The sequence below is a fragment of the Nicotiana tabacum genome, chromosome 8, assembly GCF_000715075.1.
Source record: "Nicotiana tabacum cultivar K326 chromosome 8, ASM71507v2, whole genome shotgun sequence".
NCBI lineage: Eukaryota > Viridiplantae > Streptophyta > Magnoliopsida > Solanales > Solanaceae > Nicotiana > Nicotiana tabacum.
In genome coordinates, this window is record NC_134087.1 from 21,756,164 (window position 1) to 21,769,025 (window position 12,862).

At 38.2% G+C, this 12,862-nt stretch overlaps 1 non-coding gene across 1 annotated transcript; it reads left to right on the forward strand.

Moving 5' to 3' along the window:
- Positions 1-12,121: 12,121 nt before the first annotated feature.
- Positions 12,122-12,228, forward strand: LOC142163635 (small nucleolar RNA R71). The gene has a single exon (XR_012694581.1). It is a non-coding gene; the product is annotated as a small nucleolar RNA R71 (small nucleolar RNA).
- The last annotated feature ends 634 nt before the right edge of the window (positions 12,229-12,862 follow it).

The window sequence follows — 12,862 nt, forward strand, 5'->3', positions numbered from 1 at the left end:
AGCTTCCACCCTCAGTTCTTCCAATTCATTAACCTAAAAAAAATCTCTTTTTACCAGCAGACGTTAATTCAAAGTTTAATGCTTTCAGTGCCCAAAAAGCTTTGTGTTCTAATTCAACTGGCAAATGGCAAGCCTTTCCAAAGACTAATTTATATGGGTATGTTCCAATTGGCGTTTTGAACGTCGTTCGGTATGCCCATAATGTATCATCGAATTTTAAAGACCAGTCTTTTCTTGAAATTCCAACTGTCTTTTCAAGAATTCTTTTTAACTCGCGATTGGAAACTTCAACTTGCCCCTGTGTTTGAGCATGATACGGTGTTCCAGTTTTATGAGTCACACCATATTTTGATAGCAAAGTAGAAAATTTTCTATTCATGAAATGAGTTCCTTGATCACTAATGATGACTCGAGGTGTGCCAAATCTAGTAAAAATATTTTTTCTAAGAAAATTACACACTGTATGAGCATAAATCTTCCTTTGTGGGGATGGTATCAACCCATCTTGATACATAATCCACAACCATAAGGATATATTCAAATGAATGAGAATAAGGAAAAGGACCCATGAAATCTATTCCCCAAACATCAAATATTTCACATACATGTATTGATTGCAATGGAATGTCATCTCTCTTAGTAATATTACCTGTTTTCTGACACCTGTCACATTGTGTGACAAATGCTGGGGTATCTTTGAAGAGTGTTGGCCAGAAAAATCCGGCCTCCAATACTTTAAATGCCGTACGATTTGCAGCATAATGACCTCTAATTGCTCCATCATGGCAGTGATACAAAATTTTGGTCATCTCTTCTTCAGGTACATACCTCCTGATGATATTATCTGCACAAATTTTGAACAAGTAAGGTTCATTCCACAAATAATACGTAGCATCAGAAATAAGTTTTTTTCTCTGTTAGTAAGAGAGATCTTGGGGTGTCCATCTTCCAACCAAGTAGTTAGCAATATCTGCCAACCAGGGTGGTTGATTTACAACAGAGTCAACTAAAAAAATGTGTTCATTAGGAAATTCTTCTTTTATCTCGCTGAACTCAAGGGGAGGGTCTTCTAGTTTAGACAAATTGTCAGCTACCTGATTCTCTGTTCCTTTTTTATCTTTTATCTCAAGGTCAAATTCTTGCAAAAGTAAAATACATCTTAACAATCTAGGTCGAGCATCTTTTTTGTCTATGATATATTTTAAAGCTGCATGGTCAGTAAAAACAGTCACCTTTGTTCCTATCAAATAAGAACAAAATTTATCAAATGCAAATACTACTGCCAGTAACTCTTTTTCTATTGTGGCATAATTCAGTTGAGCCTCATTTAGTGTTCTACTGTCATAGTAAATGGGACGAAAAATCTTATCCTTTCTATGGCCTAAAACAACTCTAACTGCCATATCACTAGCATCACACATAACCTCAAAAGGTTGACTCTAATCAGCAGACACAACTATAGGGGCAGTTGATAATTTCTCCTTAAAGGTGTCAAACGCTATCATACAATCACCTGAAAAATCAAACTTAACATCTTTCATCAAAAGGTTAGTCAGAGGTTTTGAAATCTTTGAAAAATCCTTTATGAACCGTCTGTAAAAACCTGCATGACCTAGAAAGTTTCTAATGCTTTTAACAGTGGGATATATAGATCGGGCTGCACGCCGCAGCGGTTACTATATGGTACCAATAGAGCGTGAATGCTGAGTGCGAGTATTGATTGGTAAGAGTTGAGTCACGAGTGACAGAGAGGCTAGCCCGAGGGGCGATAGATATATACATGCATATGAGTGATGTTTTGCCTGAGAGGCCTGTTTATGGACTTATTGATTTCACTCCTCTTTAAAGTGAATTTCTATCGAATATGTTGATTTATCGACTGTTTTAACTCATCTTTATATTGAGCCTCTATCGGAAAGTTGAAAAAATATTTTAAAACAACTTTTATTTAAACTAGGGTTTATGAGATGTTCAGAAGTTAATCACTGATTTGGCATTGGTTATTTCTACTGAGATTTTTAAGTTATGAAGTGTTTATGATTACTGTTTTGCCCGAGGGGCCGATTATGACTTTAATCTCTATTATTATTTTAAATGGTATTGAACCCCTACTGAAACTGCTGGAAGATATTTCAAAAATGATTTTTACTAAAAGATGGATTTTAGAAAGGAAGGTTGACTCGTATTGTGATTTGAAAGCCTGTTGTGTTTATTGAGCCTAACATAAATGTGGATTCATTGTTTCCTACTTCTCAGTCTTTATTTACTCTTATTACTTACTGGGTTGGAGTATTCACATTACTCCCTATACCTCATGTGCAGATTAAGGTATATCAGAACCCAGTAGCGAGTATTGATTGCTCAGACGCGGGGTCATCAGAGTTAGCAAGGTAACTGCATGACGTTCGCGGCACCGCTTCCTTCCTCTCATTGCTACTACTGTATTTAGTACATTTCTTTTATACTTTTGTTGTACTCAGACATTGATAGATGCTCATGACTAGTGACACCCCGATGTCGGGATGGTATTTTATTCCGCACTGTTATTCAAGGATTTTATTATGAAACATTGTTTAATTTAAAGAATTAAAAATGACTCTTAATGCTTAAAGGGTTAAGGTGAGTATTGTGTCGGCTGGCCTTGTCTTCATGAGAGGCACCATCACGACCGGGCCGGTTTGGGGTCGTGACAAGTTGGTATCAGAGCCTAGGTTACATAGGTCTCACAAGTCATGAGCATGTTTAGTAGAGTCTTGCGGATCGGTACGGAGACGACTGTATTTATCCTCGAGAGGCCGCAGAACCTTTGGAAAAAACTTCACATTCTTGAATTTTTATCGTGCGTCATTGATTCAGCTTGAAAGGTAACTCTTTGAACTCTTTCCACGCGTTCGTATGCGCGCATGAACACTCGGTATCAGATGTGCATCGATGGCTTGTGATTCCCTGATCGAGGGGCGAGATGTGATCTCTGTGAGTTGATGTTGGGCCAGTCTGGAGGACTTGAGGCTGGATCTTTGCCAATGGCTTGAGCACCAAGGTGCTGATTGTGTGAGCAAGTGTTTTGAACTTATATTTTCAGTATTGTCCATATTAGTGGGAATGACGATTGGATATATATGTGACGAGTATGTTAGTACTACGAGATATATCTATATGACTTGGAAGTGACGAGGAAGGTCTGCAGGATGATAGATGAACTATTAAGTGTTTGATTTCCATTGTGATTGGATGTGTAGTCCCAAGTTATTGGCGCGTGAAGAATCTTTTCATGTCTCCTAGTTGGAGTAAAGTAAATTTCATGTTGCGGTATGAGTTCAGACTCAGAAAAATTAAATGACTGTGTAATGTGTATAACGGTGGAAGATATATAGGAAGTTTATATTGAGGCGAAGCATGCAGGTTATCTCCTGTGGAGTTTTCTAAAGTGGTGTGATCCTATGTGAATTTTAGAAGACCTCATGTGCAAGTGAAATGTAAGTGTTGAAATTTGAAATTTTGGGTCGCTTAAGAGAGTGGGCTTAACTATTGCGAGATTTGCCGAAAATATATAGAAATGGCAAAATTCCATATTAAGGCAACAAGTGATTCTAGCCTAGCATGCTACACAAAATTCAGGTAAGGCTCGTTGAGCAAATAAAGCAATTAAGTCATTTAGACATGCTTTCCTAAGCTAACAACAGGCTTAATAGTGCAAGTAATAAAAACAGGAAAGGAAACAAACTAGTGACTACTTAATGAAAACCGAATTTTCAATGGCTCGAGTAAAGGAAATTTTGACTAAGGAAATGTCATGTGCTGCAGTGTCAGAAGTGCCAATGAGGCACTGGTTGTTCGATTCTGTGGATCGGGTTAAGTGCAGTCTGAATAGAGTGAATAACTCTCAAGAATGGTTCTAATATGTTCAATATGCTTCATGTAACAATTGGGTATCTTAAAGTCATATATGTGGTTAGAAACGAAGTTTCACTGGAAGAGTTCAAGACTTGTGGTATTTCTATGTTAATTATGAGATTCTATGTATCAGTATTAGGAAGGTAATGGTAACAGATTTAAATTCGCAGGAAGTTATTTAGAGTAAAGTGTTTTGGAATGTGGTGATACAGCAAGAGGGAGTATCAAGTTGAAAATGAATCAGAAGGAAATTTAGATAGAAGGAGTAGCTTGATAGTAGACCGAGTCGGGTTGGTAAGGATATGATTAATCCCTTATGTGTGTTCGAGGCAATGATTTCTTTCAGGTATTTCGTGACGATGCTCTTAGTTTTTGATGGCTTGCTTAGCTCGATCAAGTTAGAAGGATTCAGTCCTGACATGTCTGATTTGTGCAAAGGGAACTCAGAGAGTTCTTGATGGTTTTACCGCGGTGTGGAAATGTATATTTTCTATGGACATTGGATGTATAGTGACTTTCTTCTAGATGGGACCAATGAAAAGTTCTTGACTAGTGAGTACGTAGATGTTTGTGGCTCAGAAGGCATATGAAATTCTCACGGTTATTCCTGAAGTGGTACAACTTATGTGGTATGTTGTGTTAGATTGAGATTTGCGTGTGTAAAGTCACGACTTAGATTGGAATAGAAGGTCATAGATTCTTAGGCGGCACAGGCAGTTTCAGATAATTAGAAAAATGAACTTCAGATGATTTGAGAAATGATCTTCAGATGATTAAGGAAATGGTAACGCTAATTGAGGTGATTTGACGAGGGTATATGTTTCAGAAAGAGGCAATGTGGTTAAGTTGATGGTACTTCGATAGTATTGCGGCATTTCTAGTTAGATCGGCTGCTGATATTTGAGTTTGCTTGGCAGCACCGAAGAATCTTAGAGTATCTCTCGTGGGATGATTGTGTACGAGAGGTGAGTTATATATGAGAGTGGCGGAATTGGGATCAAATATGGTAATTCGTGTGTTTTACGGACTTGGAGACTGGAAGTTCTCATATACAGGTTAGCTTGTGGTTGTGGATATCAAATGTGGGTAAGTTAGCCAGATATTAGTATGTGCTATGATCCAGCCATTGTGGACTTTCGAAGGATTATTTATCGGTTGTGTGTAATTAGAGTTGATGTGTGGTCCATTGGTAGACCTATATGGGTATGTGTCCGGCATCGAGATGGTTTTGTTGACTTCGAGTTGCTGTTGGCGAAGGATGTGTTAATTAGGTTGTTTTGAGCTATTAGCAATTAAGGGGACCTATGAGTTACCTTTCTGTGTTGCGAGGAGTTGTGATTCATTGTTTATAGGCACCTATGGTGCAGTTCTATTGGGGTTTCATAGTGGAAGTCGATCGGGAAGAAAAATTGGGTGTTGCTCGATGAATGACGTATCGATTATATCCTTTCACGTTTGTGTGGTATAGATTATTTGCTTTACCGTGGGTATGATGATTTGCTTTGGTTCCAAATGTCAAAATTGTGCGTGGTTGTCAATTTCGAGCATAGTGACTTGAGGTGTTTCATGTGGAGTAGTGTTTGGGTAGGATCGCGTTTAACAACGAAGTTATGTTGAGATACGACCTTGCAAGATAGATTCGTGTGTTATATTCCTATAATGTGAGATGGGTTCTCAGCCTTGTGTTGTGATGGTACTGGAGAGCTTGAGGTACAGGTCTTTCAATTGAGTCATTTTCATAATTCGAGTATGTTCGGACTGTTTCTTATTGGTGCGCGTAATTATGCAAGTTGTGGCTTAGGTTGTATTGATGTGTCATGTCACCAGGGTAGTGTGTTGGGTCAGAAGAGATCGTTAGGATGATTAATGAATACGAACGAATTTGATTTCAGCATGTTGGAAGGATAATATCGAGGTTCGGTTTAAAAAAATTTCTTTGGTAATTGCCAGAGGAGAAATGGCTTCGTGAATGGTTGATATGAGAAATGGTTATGGTTTACTGCGTGTTTCATTTATCGTTGGCAGTATATGAAAGTGTTGGGATGAGACTTTAGCTGATAAGAGGTTTCCTATCGATGTTTTGTTATTGTGGACAGCTGCTGTGAATGGAAGTTATCGCTGCATGTGTTTGAGTTACATGGTATATCATATAATTGCACCTGAGGTTACAGGCATGGGCTATTACAGCTGGTTCGAGCATATTTAGTGTATGAGTGTGAGGTTTTGATCGTATTGATGGTTTCAGAAGTGAAAATGTGGTTCTATGATTCATGGGCTAGATTGGATTGTGTAATTTCAGCTTCTATGTGTTATCACACCTATATGAGATAGGGTGACGTGGGATCACCCCCGGGTTATGCATGGTAAAGTTATTCAGCTATTGGTTGGATTTTAGAACAACTCTAAGTATGTTCGAGGACGAACGTGTGTTTAAGTGGAGGAGGATGTAACGACCCGACCGTTCGTTTTGAGCTTTTGTACTTTGATCGCCAGTTCTCGGACATGACTTGCCTCGTATGATGTATTATGACTGATGTAGATCGATGTTTTTGCTTTTCAGGAAAATCAGAAGGAATTTGAAAGAACAGTCTCAGATGAAAGTTTTGAATTTGAAAGGTTTGACCAAGAGTTAACTTCTTTTTATATGATCTCGGATTAGAATTTTTATGATTTGGTGAGCTCCGTTAGGTTATTTATGACTTAGGAGCGCGATCGGAATGCATTTTGGAAGTCCGTGTAAGGATTTGGCTCGAATTGGCAAAGTTAGTATTTTGGCGAATTCCGGTTGATAGGTGAGATTTTTATCCTAGTGTCGGAATGGAATTCCGAGAGTTGCTGTAGCTTTTTTATGTCATTTGTGATGTGTGTGCAAAATTTTAGGTTATTCGGACATCGTTTGGTCGGGTTTTTCATCGAAAGTGTATTTTAGAAGTTTTTGGAAACTTAGGCTTGAATTCGATGAGTTTTGGGTAATTTGATGTTGTTTGAGGTGTTTTGATGATAGGAACAGGTTTGAATGATGTTATGAATTATGTTGTCATGTTTTGTCGGGGTCCCATGAGGCTAGGATAATTTTTGAAGAGTTTTTGGAAGATTTTTTGCCGTTTTGAGCATAAGCATGTAATTATCCAAAGGTCCATTTTTAGTTTTAGAGATAGAAATTTGATTTTGAGACATCCAGAATTTCAATAATGAATTATAGGAGTGATCTGGAAAGTTTGATCTAATTTCATCAAGTCGCGGTTGGGTTTTTGACGCGAACATGAGTTAATTGTTTAACGAGGAAAATGGATATCGCACTGAGCAAATGAGCTCCGAATAGAGTTTCGATGAAAAGACTATGTTTGTATCATTATTTGTGACTCATAGGAACAAGAATCATCGAATTCCGAGTTTGTATGATGGAGTTAGAGACTTTTTAGTGAAATTAAAGATTGTTGGTGCATCAGATCTGGTGTGCACCTTTTAGCAACCAGATTGGACCTTTTAGCGACGGGAAATAAGCCTTTAGCAACCAGAATCGAATTTATTAAAGCTGTTGCGTTTTTTTAGCTCATTTTGACATTTTTTTTAATGAAAGAACACGGCTTGGGGCGATTTTTGAGCAAGAAATCATGGGAAATATTGAGGTAAGTCACTTGTGATCATTTTTACTCCATAATATTGAATTATCATCGAATAATCCGACTAGATTACATGTTTTTGAGGTGTAAATTGGGGATTTGGACCTAGGGATTTGTAAATAAGATTTAAAGATTTGGAGGCCGAATTGTTATCGGAATTTTGTAATTTTGGTATGGTTGGACTCGTGGTTGAATGGGTTGTCGGATTTTGTAAGTTTCGTCGAATTCCGAAGCGTGGGCCCGGGGGCCGGGTTTGAGCAATTTCGGGATTTTTATGTTAAATTGGATATTTTCGAGTGGGCTTCGCTCCCTTAGCATATTTTAATGATTATGTACTGATTGTGGCTAGATTTGGAGCATCCGGAGGTCGATTCGTGTGGGCGAGGCATCGCAGGCTAGATTTTGGACCGGATCGAGGTAAGTAATGATTATAAATAATGTCCTGAGGGTTTGAAACCCCGAATTATATGTCGTTGTGTTACTTTGAGGTGACTTGCTCGCTGGATGACGAGCATGGGGTAGAGCACCGCTAGGGATTATGACCTAGTCCATCCCAAACGAATATTTTAATGCGTATTTGATAGTTAATTGTTTGACATTATTATATTTTTGGGTTGTATGCCATGTTTGGGGCCCTGTGCCGACTTGTTGAGACCCTTAGGGGCATTTTTACTATCTTTCCTCACTCTATTTGTTTGAAAACATATTCTCAGTCATGTTTTACCTGTTTACTATTCAAATCTGACTTTATCACTATATTCTTAACATGTGGAAATTGTTTTGGACTGAGTTCCCTGTTTTACTGAGATAGACCGAGGGTCTGATTGTGAGATTGATGACTGAGATAGACTGAGAGTCTGATGGTAAGGTTAATGACTGAGAAAGGCCGAGGGCCTAGTTTTGAGGATTATATATCTATGGATCGGGCTGCACGCCGCAGCAATGTATATATATATATATATATATATATATATATATATATGTGTGTGTGTGCGTGTGTGTGTGTGTGTGTATGGATCAGGCTGCACGCGCAACGATACTTATATTGATCGGGCTACGCCCCGCAGCAATATACCGCTTGGGCTGTAGGAGCCCCTCTGGAGTCTGCACACCCCCAGTGAGCGTAGTCGACTATTTATATGGATCGGGTTGTGCGCCACAGTGATGCATGGATCAGGCTGCACGCCGTAGCGGTTACTTTGATTTCAATTATTGTGAGAGATATATGGATCGGGTTGTACGCCTCAGCGGTTACTATATGGTACCAATTGAGCGTGAATGCTGAGTGTGAGTACTGATTGGTAAGAGTTGGGTCACGAGTGACAGAGAGGCTAGTCCGAGGGGCGATAGATATATACATGCATATGAGTGATGTTTTGCCTGAGAGGCCTGTTTATGGACTTATTGATTTCACTCCTCTTTAAAGTGAATTTCTATCGAATATGTTGATTTATCGACTGTTTTCACTCATCTTTATATTGAGCCTCTGTTGGAAAGTTGAACAAATGTTTTAAAATAACTTTTATTTAAACTGGGGTTTATGAGATGTTCAGAAATTAATCATTGATTTGGCATTGGTTATTTCTACTGAGATTTTTAAGTTATGAAGTGTTTATGATTACTGTTTTGCCCGAGGGGCTGTTTTACAAACTATGTTGTGCCTGAGGGGCCGATTATGACTTTAATCTCTATTATTATTTTAAATGGTATTGAACCCCTACTGAAACTGCTGGAAGGTATTTCAAAAATGATTTTTACTAAAAGCTGGATTTTAGAAAGGAAGGTTGACTCGTATTGTGATTTGAAAGCCTGTTGTGTTTATTGAGCCTAACATAAATGTGGATTCATTGTTTCCTACTGCTCAGTCTTTATTTACTCTTATTACTTACTGGGTTGGAGTACTCACATTACTCCCTGCACCTCGTGTGCAGATTCAGGTATATCAGAACCCGGTAGCGAGTGTTGATTGCTCAGACGCGGAGTCATCAGAGTTAGCAAGGTAGCTGCATGACATTCGCGGCACCGCTTCCTTCCTCTCATTGCTACTACTGTATTTAGTACATTTCTTTTATACTTTTGTTGTACTCAGACCTTGATAGATTCTCATGACTAGTGACACCCCGATGTCGGGCTGGTATTTTATTCTGCACTGTTATTCCAGGATTTTATTATGAAACATTATTTAATTTAAAGACTTAAAAATGACTCTTAATGCATAAAGGGTTAAGGTGAGTGTTGTGTCGGCTGGCCTTGTCTTCACGAGAGACGCCACCACGACCGGGACGGTTTGGGGTCGTGACATTGACAATCTCCTTTTTCACCTCTTCCTACATTGCAGGATTCAATCTCCTTTGGGGTTGGATTATTGGCTTGTAGCTATATTTCATGAGGATTCTATGCATACAGATTGCTGGACTAATCCCTTTGATATCCTCTACAGTCCACCCTAAGGCTCCTTTGTGTGCTTTTAAGACTTGAATTAGTCTTTCTTCTTGTTCTGCAGTCAAAGAAGATGAAATAATTACTAGAAATAATTCTTGCTCAACAATAACAACAACCCAGTAAAATCCCACAAGTGGGGTCTGGGGAGGGTAGTATGTACGCAGACCTTACCCCTACCCCCAAAGGAGTAGAGAGGCTGTTTTCGGAAGACCCTCGGCTCAAGATAATAAGAAAAGACAGAAATAAAGGAAAGGGGAGAATATTAGTTTCCCACAAATTCTTGCTAAAGATAAACATATTTTAAATGAGAAGGAAGAACTTTGACTTCAATTTTTGGTTGAACTTCTTCTGATTGCATATCCTTATCCTCAAAATCTTTTTCCAGTATTTCAGCTTCTCTCCTAATTGTGGGATCATCATCTTGTGCGGTGCCTGATTTGGTCAAACATCTTTCCATTGAGTCTGAAATTAATTGATCATCTTTGAATTCATCTGCAAGATCACTAATCATGTCAATAGAAAAGCATGAAGATGATGTCTCATCTCCTGAAAATCTTAGTATCCTTTGCATATAAAAATGACTCTTTCTTCATCAACTCTCAAGATTAGTTGCCCTTGATGAACATCTATGATTGTTCTTCCTGTAGCAAGAAATGGTCTACCCAAAATTATTGGTTCATTAGAACATTCTTTCATTTCAAGTACTATAAAATCTACATGGAAAACAAACTTATCTACTTTTACAAGCACATTTTCAATTATTCCCTTAGGTTTCTTAGTACTTTGATCTGCAAACTGAAGAGAAACACCTATGTCCTTCATTTCACCAAGATCCAATTTTCTAAATATAGAAAATGGCATCAAATTTATTGAAGCTCTAGAATCGCAAAGTGCTTTTTCAAAATATACACCTCCCAAAGTGCATGGGTAAAACTTCCAGGATCACCAAGTTTTTTGTGGTAGCTTATTTTGAAGTTTAGCACTGCATTTTTCAGTAAGCATTACCACATAAACTTCTTCCAATTTCCTTTTGCTTGAAAAAATTTCTTTAAAAAATTTGGCACATGAAGGCATTTGCAATAATGCATCAGTAAAAGGAATATTAATATGAATCTGTTTTAAGATTTCCAAAAATTTTGCAAATTGACCATCAAGTTTTTCTCATTTCATTTTTTGTGGAAAAGGAATTGTCACAGGTGGGGCAGCCATTTTTTCAAAAAAAAAAAAAATTCTCCCTTATTCTTTATTTCTTTCCCCTTAGATGGTTCAGATGGTTTTTCAAAATTCTTACCTTTGTTTACCTGTTGTTCTGTCTCATTCTTTTCTTGTCTGTCTGTATAAGGTTCATCTAGTTCCTTACCTGACCGTAAAGTGATGGCCTTAACGCTCTCCTTTGGATTTTTCTCTGTATTGCTTGGTAAGGGACCCTGAATATTTTCTGACACAAGAGCTGCCAATTGGCTTAACTGAATTTCCAGATTTTTGAAGGATGAATTTTGGCTTTCCATCTTTTCATCAGTGAACTTAATATACTTGTACAAAAGGTCATCAAGACTTGGATGAGCTTGTTGGGGCCTCTGCTGGTATGATCCCGCTTGTTGATATGATCCTGCTTGCTGATAATGTCTGTAACTCGGTTGCCCATGATTTTGACTCTGGTATCCCGTCGGACCTTGTACCTGTTATTTCTGGAAGCTTTGAGAGTTTTTGCACCATTTGGGTTACTCCATAGAAATCCTAGATGCTTTTGTGCCATTGGACTCTCAAAAAGATATGGCTTGTAACCGAAGACATTAACCTGTTCATCCGTTTGATTGGTTGCTTGACATTCATGGTTATGGTGGTTTCCTTCGCACATGTCACAATCCTCAGATTGATTTGATTGTTGTGTATTCACCTAAAATGATTCAAACTTTTGTGCCAAATAAACAATCTGCTGCGTTAGTGTATTTAGAGTATCAACCTGATTTACCGTAGCAGCCTTTTTAATGACTACACGCTCAGATGGCCATTGGATAGCGTTCTCAGAAATTTCATTCAATAGTTGCAATGCTTCCTCTATGGTTTTTCCCATTACAGAACCTCCTGCAGCTGCATCTATCACATTTCTAGTAGAGGGTTTTAGCCCGTGATAGAAAATTTACAATTGCATATGTTCAGGAATGTCATGATGTGGGCATTTACTTAACATTGCTTTTAATCTTCCCTAAGCTTGATAAACTGACTCAGTGTCAGTCTACAAGAAATTAGATATGTCTTGTCTTAACCTTGTTGTTTTAGCAGGGAAAAAATATTTGTTTAAAAACTTTTGAGTCATCTGGTCCCATGTCATAATGGACCCTTGAGGCAAACTTCGCAACTAAGTCTTGACATCTCCTTTTAAAGAAAAAGAAAATAGCCTTAACTTGATAGCTTCAGGAGGTACTCCATTAAACTTAGCAGTTTCTACAAGTTCTAGAAAATCAATTAAACAACAATGTGGGTCTTCACTTGTATCACCAATGAAGATACAAGATTGTTGAATTGTCCAAATCAGGAAGGTCCTGATTTCAAAGTTGTTGGCTGCCACTGGGGGATTCCTGACACTAGATTCACAGTTGAAGCGATCAGGTCCAGCATAATCCCTAAGGATTCTATTTGTTGGCATTGGCGTGTCACGATCCAGATTTTCCACCCTCAGGAGTCATGATGGCGCCTACTAGTGTGAGCTAGGCAAGCTAATTATTGAACAAGTAACCTTTTTACCCTTTTTATACTCTTTAACAGTTACAAAGCAATAACGTGTAAACAACGAAAATTTAAAATAAGCAGAAGAAAAGCAATAAAATATCTGAACATGTAACTAATACAACTGTTTAAGCCTTAACCACCCAGAACTGGTGTCACAGTGTCACAGACGATCT